Genomic DNA, 19,173 nt, shown 5'->3' with positions numbered 1-19,173 from the left:
CATTGACCTAAGGAAGTTTACATTCTGTTTAGATAGTATTCTTAGAAATCTTATTATTTTATAGAATGGATAGACACAGGAATGCAAAGAAAAGCAATAAAGTCACTTTTTTAGGGGTATAATGGAGTTCTCAAAGATTAAAAGGCATGATAACCTTTAGTGTAGGAATGTGAAAACAGGCATTTTCATACACTGCTAGAGGGAATGTAAGCTGCTCCTTTCTTTAAGGGAGGGAATTTGACAATATACATTAAGAACCAGAGAATGTATAAACACTAACTCCTATGTTTTACTCTTAGGGAATTATCCTAAGGATATAATTGGCCAAAGGCACAAAGGTATATATGCAAGAGTCAATAGTTCATGAAAGTAAAAATTCAGAAACAATGTAAATATCCAATAATAAGGATTATTTTAATTAGGTACCTATGCCGCTGATAGAAATGATTATGTAGACATACATTTACCAATTTGGAAAGACATTTTTGAGTGATAATTAATTAAAAATAGCACATTATAAACCAAACTTTAATATAATACTGCTATCAGAAGGAAAAAACAGTACATGGATAGGGATGAATTGAAGTTATGCACCAAAATGTTACCTGTGATTGTCTTTGAACATTGAGCATTCAGGAAATCTATATTTATTTATATTTCTTAATGCTTTCATAATTAATATATATTAATTGAGTATACATTTTTTTAATTAAAATGGGATATGTTTTTGAAGGGAATTGATGGCATTTGGAGATATAATGATGTCATCACATTTACTTTAATTTAGCGAAACGAAAATACTGTTTCATTCCATCTGATTTGTACGTCATTGTTATGAAGTTTTTAAAACAAAGTCTCTACCGTGAAGAAGATGTAACTGCAGAGAAGAGGAAAGGGGGATGGAGAGAAGAGAGAAAGAGGGCATGATTTAATTTAATGCAATGGGGCTTTGCAGCCTTGAAACTGTCAAGTCTAAGTTGAACTCCTGGCTATTATTCTTGGGTTTGTTTAAACTTGTAAGAAGCACTTTACTCCCTTAAGTTTCAAGATTTTTATCTATCAATTGAAAGTCATAATATTATTCACAGGATTGTTATGAGATTAAGTAAGAGACATAAGTCAAAGGTATGCAATAAATGCCTACAGCGAACAGGTAACATGTACTAGACACAGAGCACACGCTTTGTGTACATTACCACATTTGATTGTCACAACAACCCTATCACACAGACATTTTTATCTGCATTTTTCAGGTGAGAATATAGATTTACAGAAAATTTAAATAACTTGCTCAAAGCCAGAGGGCTGGAAAGCAGCAGGTGGGGACTAGCATGAAACTGTCCAAAATGAATGCTCCATATTAGATAGTGACAAACCAAGTCTTCAGTTCCTCCATGTCTCCCTCTTTTCTTCCCTCCACAAAAGGGAAAAGCAGGTCACTTAAACTCAAATTGTTTTCTGAAAAATGTTGACTTGTTCAAAGCCTCCATCAAACTCATTTCACTCTACAAACTAGTCTTGAAAACAGTCAGGTCCAGAGGAAAGATAGCTGAAAGACTATATATGCTACTTCCTATATATTCTGACATAAACGTCCCCCTCTGAAATACATTTTTCTGTATTGTTTTTCATTGCAAATTTAATCTGATCCTAATACCCACACACTTACTATAATTCTCGACAAAAGTCTCTAATACCATCAAAAAGGATAACTTTCTGATTTTTCTTGTGTTTTCTTTTTTAACTCAACCTGTACTGTATTATAATAGGATATTTTTTATCTCAAATCTGTTTGGAAATAATGATACTTCGAGAATATAGAACTCTTAACTCCAAAATAGTGTGACTTAAAAATAACAAACTTGATTCAGACCCCAAATATTCTGTCTGTAGTCTATCATTTTTTCTTTTATAAATGGTATATAAATATGTGTAAGCTTAATCATAATTCAGTCTTTCAAAGGGGTTATTATACATCAGACCAATGACCAAGAACAACCACAACCAGGATATACCATGAAATATGACTGTGACACTACTGTGATGGTACATTCAGATAAAAGCCACTGCATTAGAATTATAAGAATTCACCAGGTTAACATGGTGCCATCAAACAACTCTTCCCACCTAGAAAACTCACCATCACATGAATCACAGAAATGTGTGTTGTTAGTAAAAAGATCAATTAAGGGGCACCCGGGTGGCTCAGTTGGTTAAGCGGCCGACTTCAGCTCAGATCATGATTTCGCTGTCCGTGAGTTCGAGCCCCGTGTCGGGCTCTGTGCTGACAGCTCAGAGCCTGAAGCCTGTTTCAGATTCTGTGTCTCCCTCTCTCTGACCCTCCCCCGTCATGCTCTGTCTCTGTCTCAAAAATAAATAAACGTTAAAAAACATGTTTTTTTAAATAAAAAAAAGATCAATTAAAATCCTTTTAGGACACTGTGCATTAGGTGTTTCTGATATTTAAGCCTCTGGAGAAATGCGTTCCATTCTTTTCCAATTACTTTACTTACACTCTTCAAGCCACCTATAAGCCTTGTGCAACAACCCCTTACAATTTCTGCTTGTCAAAATCACCACTCATCCTCTTTGCACATGGCATTTCTTTCATGGAGAGCTTGTGGTGAGCTATTGCCTAGTGAACCAGATTTCTTCCTCCTCTGCACTTCAGTGTAGCAGCTTTTATCTCTTATGTCACTTGTCATATTCCACAGGTCCACCCTATGGGTCCACCATCCCTTAGCCAGAAATTTGGGGACTTTAGAAAAGTAACATCATAACATCAACTGTGAATTAGACAGCACTTCCAGCAGTGAGGTGCTTAGTATTTGACAAATGACCATATTAATAACATGATCTTACTTGTATCCTTAGAAGGTTGTGTTTTCACTTGAGGAAAGAATCTATACACAAAGAATTAAAGAGAAAAGCTTTCTTTACCCCAAAGCCAAAATCTCCCAGGTGAAGAGAAAAGGCTTCTTCAGAGAAACTTCGTTGTGCTCAGAGGCTTGCTATCTGGAGTCAATCATTTCTTCCAAACTAATCACTTGAGAAGAGATTGTCTAAGTTGAGAATCAGGGGGCTATGAAATCCCTTAGATCATACAGCTTCACACAACAAAATAAACATGAGGCAAAGAGTTCTGTAAGTACCTAGACTAAGTCTTGCAACAACTGACAAATCACTAATAATAGATCTTTTGTTCCATTTGCAAGCAGTCAAAAATAATGAATAACAGAATGCTATGCCAAGTCAACTAACAGGAAGTTCACGTGAGATCATTTAAAAGGAGAAAATGATGCTTGAAAAGGTCCCTGATGAGATTTGGCTTTTTCCTAAGAGACTCTAGATAGCGTTCTGCTGCAGCATTTTAAAAACCACTTTCCAAAATTGGGGACCCTCATTATCATTCATTACATCTGCACTCTCCACTTAGGTTGTTTTGAAAAAGAATGGCACCCCAGTTGTATTTTTACATTAAATGTGCCTTCTCTCACATTTGATCTCTCCTTTTGTGACAGTCATTTCATTTCATAGCAATTATATTTCTTTGTCTCTGTTTTAGTGAATGTGTAGTTTTCAAATTATGCAGGGACAGCCACTTTATGTGTTGTGGATAGAGAGAAACTGAGAGGCTGACTGCAGGGTCCAGCTTCACTAGTCCCCTCAAGTAGTACCAAAGTAAATAAATTAGCACAGGGGCTTTGAGTTGGGTCATTTCCATCCAGGGTAAAATAGAGACACTGGAGAGTAAAGCCTGACATTGTTTTTCTTTACATGCTGGTTGTTGTTTTTTTTTTTTTAATTGAGTGAGATTATGTTGAACACAGATTAATTTTGCCAGAGCCAGAAGGAGTGAGGTTATTCCATATGTGCTTGGGTACAATGTGACCTCCGGACAGGATATGGCAGTGCCTAAGAGTCAATTTCAGAGGTCTAGAAGTAGACAGGAATTGCTTTTTAAACACTATTCTCCAAAGAGACATAACTGTGACTAAAACATCCAATTTGTAGTAATGTGGGGCTATCTTGGGGTTTCAAGATAAACCCCAGCTTTATCTATAACCAGCTTTACCCTAGGCCACAAAATATCGTAGGCCTATGTCATTTGCTCATGTAGAGCAAGAGTTCATAGAAGAAAGGGGAAAATACATACAGAAATGTTGTATGTATATTTCATATCCATTCGAATATGTTATATTATTATGTTAAATATAAATAAAAAATGTATTACAATAATGTACTATAATACTCTATAATCAAAGTCAATAATGATGTTAATATATTTAGTAAACAAATATGGATACAAACAATTTGGATTGTGCTGTTATGCAAATATCAGAAGTTTGTTATCATTTATACCATAACTCATTCTAAAATATGAACTACAGTGGAATTCTCACCTACTTATGTCACCTAGTAACAAAAATCCAACAACATAAAAAACACACAAAGAAAACAAACTGGAATTATTAATATATGTGGACAATTCATCTATTTGTGTTAGCAGTCTCTGAGGGAGTTGCTATGTCCTATAACATAGCACAGCAGTTGATTCATAAGTAATCAAGAAAATTTTAAATTATCCACCTTATATAAACACAACCAAGAAGTCAAAAGACTGGTCTAATACAACCTATGACCATTTCTATGAAATCATTAAAGCAAAACACAGCATGGGGCCAATTTCACCTGGAAAATCCATTAATGTAGAACACCTCATTCTTCAATGATGTGTCATCGTACTTACATTATTTCACATATTTAAGATAAGTCAGGGGAATTCTGAGAGGCTAAGGGAAATGATTAGTCTAAGGAATTTTTGAGAAGAAATAGGGTTCAGGTTTTCAAATTAGGAAAGTTAAATCCTAAGAGTCCCCTTAAGGTGGATGTGAAGAGGGCACTTGGGTGTCATTCACAGAACCTCTGAACTGCTAGAGTCAACCCGATCTTCCCGTAGGGAGACAGGCACCTGGGAGAGCACTGATGCATGAGCCCTTCTCCCCTGGTCAGGAGCTGAAGACAGGTGATTCCTCTCATAACCAAAACACAGCTGACTGTTCCAGTCACCAGTGCCACACAGAGCTCCAGTCATCCATCATTACTGCCGTAGAGCTCTAGACCAGAGGAATCAGTAGGAAGAAAACCAGAGGCCCTGACAGCATGTCCTACTTTTTCCACTCATTACTGCAGGAAAAAGGCAATTCCATAGTGAATTCACTAATTCATCCAGGTATTAGAAAATGGATCTCATACTATTTCCAAGTGGGAAGGAGAAAAAAAAGAAAGAAATTAACAATGATCTATCAAGCATACACTACAATAACATTTATAAAAATGATTTTGACTACTCCTAGACACTTTACATGGTTCTTTAAACTCATCATCTAATTTTAGTCTTTAAAATAACCCTACAGGGGCGCCTGGGTGGCTCAGTTGGTTAAGCATCCAACTTCAGCTCAGGTCATGATCTCGCGTTCATGGGTTCGAGCCCCACATCGGGCTCTGTGCTGACAGCTCAGAGCCTGGAGCCTGCTTCGGATTCTGTGTCTCCCTCTCTCTCTGCTCCTCCCCTGCTCATGCTCTGTCTCTCTCTGTCTCTCAAAAATAAAATAAAACATTAAAAAAAAAATTTTTTTAAAAAGTAAAATAACTCTACAAGGTAGGTATTATTGTATCTACTTTACATATAAGGAAACTGAAACTTAGAAGGTTAAGAATTCTTGCTCAAGATCACAAAGCTAATATACTGGAAAACTAGGATTCAGACTGGCTCGGACTACAAAAACCAGTAATGATGAGATTATTCATAAATGGCAAAGTGGAAATATGAGACTCTTTTTCTTTAACATCTCAATGCCAGCACATCAGCTCCACTCTCCATCACAGGCCCAGGAGTCCAAGGATATTAGAATAAGAAGGACTCCTTTGAGTTTTGACCCTTTGAGGGGATCACAGTCCCCATTGAGAATCAGATGAGTATTATGGTCCTTTGGCCTGGAGAAACAGATCAACCCTTGTTATTCACTGTAGCTATATTCTATCAAGTCACTAGAAAAACTGAACTACTGCGTACTGAACCATTATGCCTAGGAGAAATACAAGGTTAGGTTCCGTGAGCATCTAGACACTGTATTTTCAACAACCAATCATACCTAAGCATGTTTTATGTGTGTTTCTGTTTAAAGAAACCTTATTTAAATATATATTGTTGATTCATTAGCACTGAACCCAGCCAGCAGCCCTATAACTCAAGCCAGAATGAAGCTTGTCTAACTAATACACATATTTTCTTTGTAAGGAGCATCATAGCTTTCTTGTGCTTAGGAACACTAGACAACACTTTAGTACTATGTTTGGGGGTCACTTCAAAAAGCACAATCACCAATAAAAAGCACAAAAATGGGGAAAATGTGACACCATACAGACTGTGAAAAGGACACTTGTTTATGGTATAGTAGAGCTCAAGCAAGACACAGAGCATCACTTGGACAGACCTCCGCTGAGAGTGTGTGTTGGGCAATTTTGAATTTTTTGCTGCTCTGTGCATGTCTGTAAATGACTACAGAAGCGCTGCAAATACTGATTTGGGGCTTTCAAAAACTTTTACTGAGTAGGCAAATTCACACACACAGAACCCATGGATAATAAGCATTGAATGTGTGCATGTAAGGTTTCCTATAAGACCATAAGTTATACAGACTGTACCAGATCCACCCATCGTCCCCTTTAATGCCTGATCTAGGTCAACTCATTTTGCACACAGGTTCCTGAATATTGGGAGAACATTGGAGCATAAAACTAAGCTATCCTTTTGAATACTAAAGAAAACGTCAACAAGATTCCTGAAATAAGTGACCCATGAATACACATTAGTAAAACTGATTATTTTTAATTAAACAAATAAACTTTACTATTATTTGAAAGTTCAAGGAATGTATGATGCTTGCTAGCTACTATATTAACTCTTTAAAACCACCAACATTACCTTCTGTTAATTTCTGCTCTATGCTTTAAAAGATACTTTTGTGCTTAAGAAAACAATCTTACTTAGAGAAACTGAACTAGATTCTGATTAACAGTTAATTTTGGTGATAGGAGAAAGCAGAAATAACTGAAAGCCTGTAACTTTGGTCTCCCAGACAATGCATTATTATACCAGTTAGCTGCACTCTCCACTAGAACAAGTTTGCCATTATAAGTTCTAGAAACTTGATCATGAGCACATACTGACAAAGAACAATGTATAATGAAAAGATGAAATCACTCACCCAAGGGGTCTCTAATGTCAGCAGATATAGGCATAAAGTAATAGGGAGTGTAGACATAGGCAAAAGAAAAAGAAAAAGAAAGAAAGAAAGAAAAAATAATTTCTCAAGGGCCACATTTCTTTCCCTTCTTTTTTTTTTTTTTTTTTTGGTGGGGGTGGAGGGGGAGCATTCTTCAGGCCAAACAGCCAAGTGTCCAAATGCATGCACACACATGTGCATGCATGCACACACACACACACACACGGGCACGCGCACACACACACATTATTCATACCTCACAGTGGAGCTCTCTGTCACTAATTTTACCTTCTGAAATCCTGCCTATTGTTGAGTCCTAGCTGCCTTTATAAAGTCTCTTCTATCCCATAGCAATGCATAATTTTTCACTACTTTGTCCATTTTAATCTCTACATTATTGACCTTACCTTGTAAATATTTTTGCCTTGCCTCAAACTAAATACAGAATGGCAAGACCAAGGAGGATAGGGCCAGTGCCTCGTGTATTCTGATATATCCCCAAGGCCCAATACATCTCACTCCTAGCAAAATGCTAATCCTGGACAGAGTAGTCAATAAAGATCTTTTGGATGAGTGAATGAGCTAATGAATAAGAGTGAATCAACTGCATAGCTCAGCTATTCAGAGGACATCAACATGGCCAACTGTAAAGAGCAAAAGTTCCAGCCTGGTATAATTTGGCTACACATTTACACTATCCTAGACTTTTATTTGTAATCAAATTTTGGCTGATATGAATCTGAAGTCATTCATTTAACAAATATTCAATCAATATTTACTGAGCACCTGGTCTGGGCAAGGCTCTGTGCTAGGAATTAGAATACAGCAGTGAACAAAATAGGTATCAGGCTCGTTCTAAAAATGTAAGGATGAACATGAAGCCTATGGAAATAGGCTTTGAATTCAATGAGTAGTAATGAATTCAAAGCCATGTTCTTTGGACTATTCGAGAAACATTTCGATGAAAGAGCTAGGAAACAAGTATCGTGAAATAAAGTTCTTTCACACTAGCTTTCTCTCAAGTCTTATCTGCAAGACACTGTGTAATACGGTACGTGCCAGAAGGGAAGTGAGAACACTCCACCTGAGAAATCTTCTGTGCCATTCTTGCAGCCTGAACACTGTTTATCTTGAAAACTTACTGCTCCTGGCCTTGCTCCAAGGCAAGCAATCCAATGATTCATTGAGATTTTTCTCTTTGGGGATCAGTTTTAAGCAGCAATGGCAAACAGGCTATCCCAATAAAAACATGTCTTAAGGAAAGAAAATTCCATATATTTCTCCTAATAGACAGAAGTCTCATAAATTCTGGAGTTAAGAAATTCCTCTATTCAAGTGGCACTGTCCAGATTTCTCATAAACATGATGTCTGAGATGGAAAATGCAGACCTGCTCTTTAAAACTACGAAATCATCCTACATCTACATTTAGATTTATGCTTAAAATATGATTTTGGAGTGAAGAGAAAAAAAGAGCATTAATATTCCCCTACTAAAGGAGACTGAGATAAATCAGAAATACATTCTAAAACAGAGTATAGTAAAATGTGCTGATTACTTATTTCGTGTTGTAAAATATCTATTTAGATATTAAAGATCAATATTCTTTCAATCACTTGAACCTGTGAATATACATATGTATTTAGTTCAGAAAGTTCTTCTGGGATAAATATCAGTCTATTTTTACTCATTCTGATGATACATATTCTACATACATTGATACTATGTATAATGTCATAACGATATGCATATTATATAGTTATGAAAATATTGGGACAGATCACATTACTTGACTAAGAGTAAGGTATAATTATCATTGGCAACTTTCAAGAACTCAAAGTATTACTGCACATAAAAGCATGATTCCCAAGTTCAAATATAAAACATTCTACAATGTCTTAACTTACCTCAAACACTGTCCTAATACTCTCAGATCCTACCAAGATTAATGCATTTATTTATTTATTTTTTATTAAATTTTTTTTTCAACGTTTATTTATTTTTGGGACAGAGAGAGACAGAGCATGAACGGGGGAGGGGCAGAGAGAGAGGGAGACACAGAATCCGAAGCAGGCTCCAGGCTCTGAGCCATCAGCCCAGAGCCTGACGTGGGGCTCGAACTCACGGACTGCGAGATCATGACCTGGTTGAAGTCGGATGCTTAACCGACTGCGCCACCCACGCGCCCCAAGATTAATGCATTTAGCTTAAGGAAAAATTGAAAACCAGATGACACTTAATATTTTTGACAGAAAGTAAGAAAAAAGGAGAGTAGAACAAAATCTGTCAAATGGATGTAGATGTTAAAATGGTCAAAAGAAAGCCAAAAATCTCTAACAAACCTGGACCAGCTATCATCCATTTCTATAGAGGCCAGAACAAAAATTGGGCTGAATGAAATGGAAGTTACTTATGAAGGTTTTCCTGACTCTGAGATTTGTTAAACTCCCTAGCAGTGGAATGAGAAAAGAAGGGTTTTGCTAGAGAAAATTCAAAATTGGTTAACAGCTCCCTGGTAAGAACTAACATATGTGACTCTGCTTTAAGTATAAGAAATTGATAAGACAGTTACTCAGGTTTCCTTTTAACTCTGAAAGTATATAGAAACATATTGAGAATGCACAGAATGACTGGTCATTCGGCTCTTCCAAGAATGGATGTACACAGAAAGCAGAAAACAAATGCACTGAATTTCAGTTCTAAGATTCTCCCTGATACTACTATGCAAATTGTTTACTTAGGTTTTCCAGATACTATCTTTTCTACCATTTCACTTATATGAAAAAAGAGAAACTTGCTATCCAGATCTGAGGATTTACTTTCATCAATGCATGGCCTAATTTTGGAACATTTAAGATATATTTATTACTTTGTATAGTTAATATATGCTCAAAGATTCTAACTCCTTTTAGTGACATATTAAAAAGTCTTGTTGAATGCAGTAGAATCTTCTCTTGTATTTTTGCCGCCGTCTCTATTGTTATGGCAGCTGGTCAGCTTATGATGCTCACTTTAACTGCTTTCTATTGAACTGACCATACTTTAAATATGGAACATATGAAAGGTGACCCCTCACTATATAAAGCTTGTTCTTTTTGATTATTATTAAGTTTTTTCTTCTAATTCCAGTATAGTTAACATACAGTGTTATACTAGCTTCAGATGTACACTACAGTGATTCAACAATTCTATATGTTATTCAGTGTTCATCACGATAAGTGTACTCTTTAATTCCCATCACTGATTTCACCCATCCCCCATCCAACATCCCCTCTTAATGTCTGTTCTTCATAACATCCAATGTTTCGTGCCTCCTCTATAAACCTTGCTCCATTTTTCATAAAACAATTTATTTTGATAAAATATAGAAAACTGTCCCAATGATTCATGTTACTCATTACATTTATAAATTATTCAACAGAGAAATAACAAAAACTCTATGAAGTATAATCTAAATTGAACTAAACACATCAAAATTAATGAATAGTTCATCCTTGATTTTTATTGTATTTATTCAATTGCTGCTTAATTAGAAAAATGCCATTATTTAGACTACAGATCCCTATCACTGGAAAATCCATGAGACCCTACTATAAAACTGTTATTAATTTTAGACCCAGTGATTATTTTCCTCAAGCTAACAATAATGAAGACCAAATTAATATTTCAATAAGATTGAAAGTTGCATTGCCCAACATATAAACTTTAATGGGGGTACCAATAAATATGCAAATGGTTTCCAAAATTTTCAACATTTATTTAAATCTTTTCAGAACCACTTATTTTACTTTGGTGGTTATTTGAATATAGATGATAGAAATTCAGTTGAGTTAGATATAAATTCCAAATGAGAAGAAAATGTATTAGCTCTGAGTTCCACCTCTGCCTGGGACTGTAGAGAGAAACAAATGATACAGGATCAAATCATTCAGTCATTATTTTGTCCATCCCATCTTAAAATTGCTTGGACCACAGAACCCATGAGAACTTCAAGGAACAGAGCCACAGAGAAGGGGAGTATCAAAATAAACCAGGTTCATTTTTATACCACTTGATTCATTAGCTCAGTCATATCAGCATGACTTCTGCCCATTAAAATTAATTTTTCCCAGTTTACCCCGTAACTTTGTAATGCTAGCAAAACTGTAAAGTGTCATCATAATGATATGTGATCCCTCTAAGAGTAGGTCACAATCCTCATATTCATACACTTTCAAATGATTATAATCTCAGCCTAACAGAATGATTAAGCTTTTCTTTCTTAAGTTCAGCAAATATTATACAGAAGCACAAGAAACTGGGAAACTTAAGTGAAATATAAACCCTATATGGAAAAGTCAAATGTATTTTGTGGGCATCTTTATAAGGAAGACAGCACAATCAGTCCCTAGAACTCTGAAATGTATTGTTCACCTCTAACACATTCTGCAGCACACCAGACAGAACCTAAAATTTATAGACTCATACAATTTAACTAAAGTCAACTAAAAGCGGTTGTAAGCTATCATTACCTCCAGGTCCAAAATAGAGGTAAAAGTCAAACCAAGATTTATGCAACCATGGTCTAACTAAAATACATGTTAACAACATACAAACAACCTGTAATTCTATATGTTAGAATCTACCCAAGGAAAGATCTCCCCCTCTAGAAGACTTGAGTGTCACTAACTAAAAGAAAAAAGCACAATTTCATTATTTCCCTTGTTTAGCTTTTGTTTGTTTTCTTCTGTCATGGAGGCAGCAAAAACAAATTATTTGGGGGAGCCAGTTTGGCTTCCATAGCAGCTGCGCCAGTCAGACACATCACAGAACAAGAGGAGATTGCCAAATGTTCATTGTTTAAATATGGCCCAATTTACTAGGGTCCAAGTTATAATTAGGTTTCTTCTTTGAATTTTAAAAGGAAAAAAGTGAAGACACAAACTCCTAATACATATAATTAAGACTAGCAGCCTTAACCTAACAGGTTTTTAGAGACACTCTTACTGTCACTCTAAATACAGGTTTCCTGCTGAGAGCATAATTACAGTTTTTGTTGCACTTCATACTGTCTACCTCCTAGAGAGCTAACACTGTTTGTTATTAAAAGAAGACCTTGTCATATCGTGTTCACCTCTGCATATAATGTCTCTCATTGTTGCTGCTTACCTTTTATCTACTCTTCTGGTGTAGAGAGGGGGGAACTACAGAAACTCCACAGACTTGGTAAATTTTAACAAGTTGGGGCTAATGGGGTGTTTTCCCCCTCTTCTTCCACCAAAAGGCAGCCTGTCTTCTCCATTCGATACACTTGCATACGGAATCCATAGCTGCCTTTTTCTTTAGTATGCCTATAAACCAGGCTAGAATGAAAAAGCAAACCCACAGAATCCTAACTACCTAAGGTAGGAGGGTGGGAAATTCCACTTCGAATTAAATAACACAGTTTTAATCCATTAAACGTTTAGACTACATTCATATTTAACACCAAGGTGGTAGCCAAATCTTTTCTACTGATCGACAACAAGTGCTTTGAGCAAGTCTTGGGTAGCAAATTACATTTGGTTTCCAAAGATATTCTATAAAAACATAGTGCTTTCTTTTTTCTTTTTTAAGAACATGACCTACAGGGGACATTTATTGGTGCTCTGATAACTACATATTTCCAGACATTTAAATAGAATGGTAGCAAATGGATTTCTTCTTCCACATATTTACCATTCTTAGTATTAAAGTCAGTATGCAGTTTTGGCAGTTTTTTAAACCTGCTTTGCATGTCTTACCAGGCTGTGACATCTCATTATGTGTTGTAACCTGCTCTGACAAGTCTGCATCAAAAAAGACTGCTTTACAAAGTGGGATATTTTTTCACTATCATTTTTTAATCTGTTAAAGCTATAATCTATCAGAGAATGAAACATCCTCTTGTTCAGAAAACTGCAAGACTTAAAAAGAAAAAAAATCACAAGAATTCTGGATCAGACAGAATTTGTGAATATCACTTTCTCCAAGGCACATTCAGCTATAATTATTTACTTGAAAAGAATAACATATTTCTAATGACAATCATATATAGTTAAATTTGAGGGTTTTTAAATATCCTGGAGCAGGAAACTGACATGCTTTTTAGCCAGCTATGCTTCCTCTCTCTATAGGCCAGAAAAGTACATTTCAGTTTCAATGCATAAAATAATTTAATGGAATGGAAATATAATTAGGAAAGATCCACAGAATGGAAAAGTCAAAGAGTAGTTGAAAGAACATACATTTATATACACTAATAAAAAAAAAGAGTTCCAAGATATAGTAATGATAAGCAGAACAAGCAAGTTGCAGGAGAGTATATGCAGTGCAATTTTAAAAACACTCAAAACCATACTATTTAAACATGCCTAGTTATGTATATTGATGCATATGTAAAAGGAAGTCTGAAAGGATACACAGCATATTGATAACATTGATTACCTCTGGTAGTGGGAGTGAGACTGAGGCTGTATCAGTTTCCTACTAACACTGTAACAAATAACCACAAACTTAATGGCTTAAAAAAAAAACCCATGAATTTATTACCTTACAGTTTTAGAAGTCCGAAGTCCAAAATCAGTCTCATTGGACTTAAAGTCAAGGTGTTAGCAGGGCTGGTTCTTTCTGGAGCCTCTGAGGGGAGAATCTATTTCCTCACATTGTTCAGCTTCTAAAGGCCACCTGCATTCCTTGGCTTGTAGCCCCTTCCTTCAATCAGTTCAACCTCTTGCTTCCACAATCACATCTACTTTGATCCTCCTGCCTCCCTCCCATAAGAATCTTTGTGATTACCTTGGGGCCACCTGTATAATCCAAGATTATCTCTCCATCTCAAGATCTTCAACCAAGTTCCTTTTACCATGAAAGCTGACTATCCACAGGACCCAGGAATCAGAATGTGGAGATGTCTGGGGAGGCCATTAATCAGCCCACTGCAGAAGCCACAGAGTCCGGGAAGAATTTTAGCCCTTTTGTATGATTCAAATTGTATAATTACATTGTATTTATATATTAATTGTGTAATTTGCTTAATTTAAAATAAAAAAGAAAGATAATTTCATTTCTCAATTCCAAAAATGTTTGAGGTAGTTAGAAGAAAAAAGTCAAACCTCCTCCACATACTTATGTCTTCTCTTTATTTTTTCTTGCTCCTCCAATTCCTATTCTTTCCTCTTTCCTCTTTCACATCCTTATCTCCTGGTTCTGTGCCTACATAACAAGATTCCATAACCATATTACAAGGTTCATGATCATATTTCATATCCTCCCCTAAAAATATTACCCAATATGAACTGTGGCACAATTAGGTTAAGTATAAGTACACATAGGATAAAGAATATGTCTTAGGGCACCTGGGTTGTTTAGTTGGTTAAGCATCCAACCCTTGATTTTGGCTCAGATCATGATCTCATGGTCCATGAGACCAAGCCCCACATTAGGCTCCATGCTGACAGTGTGAAGTCTGTTTGGGATTCTCTCTCCCTCTCTTTCTGGCCCTCCCCCATTTGCACTCTCTCTCTCTCTCAAAATGAATAAACTTAAAAAAAAAGAATATGTCTTAATGCATTAAATGTTAATTGAGCCCTACTATATGGAAGGTAATAGGCAAAGAACTAGGGATATTGATATTAAAACCCCAATTTCTTGAAGAGTTCACAATGAGTGAAAAGGACAGATATGCAAAGAGACTGCAATATCATATAAGACGGCACAATAGAAATATGGGCTATGGGAACCTGACAGAGAAATTAGCTCTACTTGAATTGCCAGGTAATGATGGGGGAGGAGGTGGTGGTTAGAAAACAATCCTGGAGGAAGGCCTATCTGACCTGGACCTCTCTGAATGTCTCTATGTTTTCCATCCTGTCCCATGGCCTGGGCCATCAGCCCTCAGCTCTGCTGAAGGGTCACTCATCCTATAACCCTGGTTAACATGGCATGTCTGCTGATACTCAACTCACCTCCCTTCCATATCCTCTCCACTCAGGGCCACACAGGAATTTCTGGTTCTTACACACAAAATACACAGAACCTCAGTATCTTAGAAACACTTGACTCCAGCAGTCCTATTTATTCATGATGTCCCCCTGAGTTTACTGGGTGATAGAGGAACCTGCCAGGGAATTGAATATTAGATTCCTAATGAAGAAGGGGCAAAGACCCCTTCTGTCCTTAGGTTTCCTCCTAGTCATCAGATGGTTCTAATGGTGGAGAAAAAAAAAAAAGAATTCTGACACCTGCCTTCTTCTACTCTGTCTTACTCCTTCTCCCCCACCCCCATCTTCTTTATTGAGCAACAAGCATTTTAGCCAAGGTTTAATAGAGTTTAATCTTCTCCAGACTTTGAGAGAAATTGGATCATGTGTTTTCATCTTGGTTCTTAATATGCTAAAATTTTAAAGAACTTCTAAGGCTGGCTTTAAGCCCATTGCTTTCCTAAACACACCAAGTACCAGTACCCTGTCTGTGATGTTAAGCTTCCTGTATCCTCCTGAGGCAGAAGGCTGTAAGCCAACATGATTTACTAGAGGATGGATCAATTCATGCATCCGTCATTCCAACTGCCTTCTAACAACATTAAGTGTTGAAAGACTAAAATCTACATTTCCCAGACTTCCTTTGTAGCTGGGGTTTTGAGTGAGATCTGGGTTCTGCCCATCTAACGCAACGATGCACAACTTTGTTTCACACTGAGCTACATAAGGAGAGAGGTCAAGGAACCATGGCAAAGAAAGCATGTCTGGAGATGGAAGTCATTGAAGCAGCTCTTTGATTTGGCAACTTCTTGAAGTAAATTACCAGAAGTGGTAAGGTTCTGAGGTAGGTAGCCGGGCTGGTGACAGCTTCCTAATCGAGCAGAAGCAACAGCTCCCTGAGCAACCAGGGGCTTTAGAAATCATTCCTGAGACCGGATTCACCCTTCTCAGGGATTCACTAAGCTATATTCACACTTAAGTCACTTGTGCTTAAACTAGGCAGACTAGATGCCATTTTCTGCAACTAAGAATCCCAGCCATTTGTATGAATGGATGTGAGGTGGGGTCAAATGCTTCAATTTAGTATTGGAAAACGTTGCCTCCCATCATGTCTATTTGGGTGACTGATGCTCCACTTCTGGGTAAGGTTAAAAGATCATTCTTGAAGCACAGCATAAAGATTTTTCTCTGGCTTTTTCTTCTACCTGGCTCTATTTAAGTTTTACAGAGTTTGCCTTTACAGTCTCCACACAGAGCTTCCTCTTCTTATCACCCTTAGCCTGATTTTTGGGTTTTTTGTTGTTGTTGTTGTTGTTTTTGAAGTTGGAAAAGAAGGGAAAGAGTCTAAGGGAATGGTTCTTGAGATCTTTATTAGAAGAGAGAGGTAGAAAGCCCTTCAATGCTCTCCAACCTAATCATTATCAGAGTTCTGAATAAAACTGATATTTTGTTTCCATTTGGCTCCTTGTGACTCTTCTTTATGACTTAGAACTTTATGGGATGGAGGGCTGAAGTCATTGTTATCCACAAGTTTCTACCATTCAAAGCTGGAACTCACTTTAGAGATCATTTATTTTAACAGTCTATTTTGTCGAAGATACTGATGCCCAAGGTCATATAACCAATAAATGGAGAAGCCCACACTAAAACTCAAATTTGCAGACTCTGAGCCCATTGTTCCTCACCACACCAGCTAAAGACTTGGGTGAATGAATTTAAGCGACTAGTTCTAGCCAAGTGGATTTAACTCTCGGGTTTTCTAACAGCCCACTTTACTCTCCTATATATCCCAACTAACCCCTATAAGCACTTGGGTTTCTGAGTCTTGATTTAAAAGATTCCTATGTAAAATATTTCAGGGGAGGGGGAAATTTCAATAAAACAAATCACTCATTCTCTATATTTAAATTCTATAGTTTAATAGTCCTAAAAGCAGAACGCAGGGCTCAGAACAACATAGGAATGGTCTAAAAGTATTTTTTTACATAATCTTGTATCTTCAGCTATCCCAGCTTATAGTTAAAAATGTACTGCTTGTTCTTACAGACAGACCACATAACAAGAGCTCTCCAGAGCTGTTTCTCCTACTGAATGAACTAAGCAGGTAATGCCCCCCACTGGCAGAACTTGCCTTGTCTTCCATCTGGAATAGCATCACCAATTTTGTCATCCCCAAAGGCACCATTCTGACACATGTCATTAATTTTTACAGGGTCTTGACCCATAAGAATAAATGGTCTATGCTTCAATGTCTAAGTATTCACATAAAGAGAATAGAATTTAACTTAAGTGCTATATATGTAATCTTGGGCACAAGGAAAAATATATATGCTGAAAAGATATAAATTGTTTGAGGTGGTTATTTATTAAGTGACCAAGCAAATATACTGTAGCATAAGACACTCCAAATCTATTTGGAAGAAAACTGCAAAAAACTACCAGGCATTATCGCTAGTTTCTTACACACAGTGTCATGATTCCAGCCCCTTTCTCGCTAGTGTATTCCTAGTTTATTTTAACTATACCCATCTGTGGATGGGAAGCTCAAAAAAAAAAGTGGTTAAGTAATTCAAAATCCTCTCCCCAATGAGAACATTAAACCCTAAAACATTCCAAAAGTCAGAATACAATAAAGTTGGTTCTGTGGCCATAATTAAATAACTGTTCATGAGGGGAAAATATAGCCAAACCACGATGTGACTCATATTAAAAACAGACACCAAAATCGAGTAAGAAAATGCAGATATATTCATAAATCAGATCCTAGCTCCAAAATATTAACCATGTTTTCCAAATAATCTCTTTTAAAGAACTGTAATAATCAAGGAAATCAATTACCACCTCAGTATCTACACCCTTCCAGAATTCCACTTTTGGAGAGGAGTCAAGAAAAAACTGAAATAATAAAAGCTAACATTTATTGAGTTTTTGCTAAATGCTAAGTGCTTTTCCTGAGTTATCTAATTCCATCCTCATAAGAGCTATTATCATATACATTTTGGTGATAAGAGCAAAAAAGGTTTGGGATATTTAAGTGATGTGTCTGTTTACTCAAACAGAAAGCTGTGGACCCGTCTATCTTCTCCAGAGCCTATGCTCAGAATCATCATCCTTGACTGCCACCCTTGGGAGCAGCTTCATTCTATACTATTCTTCCAGAACAACAGCTATTTTAAGAAACATTCTGGTTTGGGGATTGTAAGATTTATCAAAGAGATCAAATGAAGCCTGGGGGGTTTTGTTTTGATAAACTCCCATTGGGCATGGAAAATTCTTACTGTTTGTCTTCACTTAAAAAGGCACATAATAAGAGGCCTACAGGAGTGGAAGATGCTGGAGAAAGAGCTTATGGGAAGCCTGAGCCATTCCTCATATACCCAATAAATGATTTATGACCCTCCAGTAAAACAAAGTGAGAAGAAAGCAGGTATTTTTTGTCCTAAAATTTTATTTATGTTATCCATTTCTTCTATTTTACTTGAAAATAATGGGCTAAAAAAAAAGCATCAGGAAACAGACTACATTGCACTGTAGCTAGACATTTCTTCCTTATGAGTGAATTGACATAAGATAGGGTACCCAGTGCCGGAAACTGGTCTGACTGGAAAATAACTGGAAGATTGACTGTAATTAGATCAGAATCCCTTCCTGAAATCTCGCAGTTGATTGTTTGATTCTTCATACAGAGATTCCCACCACAAAAACTATAAAACAAAGTTAAAATATAGTCTCCATTCAGTTCTGTTTCAAACAATAATTGGTTCACATAAGTAGTCTGACCGAGTATTATTAAGTGTCCGCTATAATGAGGAGCATAGTGGTATGTCAGGAAGAAAAGAATGTAGACTGTGGAGTTAAATCTGAGTTCAAATCCCAACACCACTACTGGCAAAATTGATTTATTTA

The 19,173-nt window shown here is 36.6% G+C and overlaps 1 long non-coding RNA gene across 1 annotated transcript in view; it reads right to left on the bottom strand.

The window, feature by feature from the left end:
* Positions 1-19,173, bottom strand: part of LOC123379146 — a 326,735-nt gene that overhangs the window by 263,221 nt on the left and 44,341 nt on the right. The window lies entirely within an intron of this gene.

This window comes from Felis catus, chromosome C1 (genome assembly GCF_018350175.1).
Source record: "Felis catus isolate Fca126 chromosome C1, F.catus_Fca126_mat1.0, whole genome shotgun sequence".
NCBI lineage: Eukaryota > Metazoa > Chordata > Mammalia > Carnivora > Felidae > Felis > Felis catus.
This window is presented reverse-complemented; position numbering and strand designations above follow the sequence as displayed.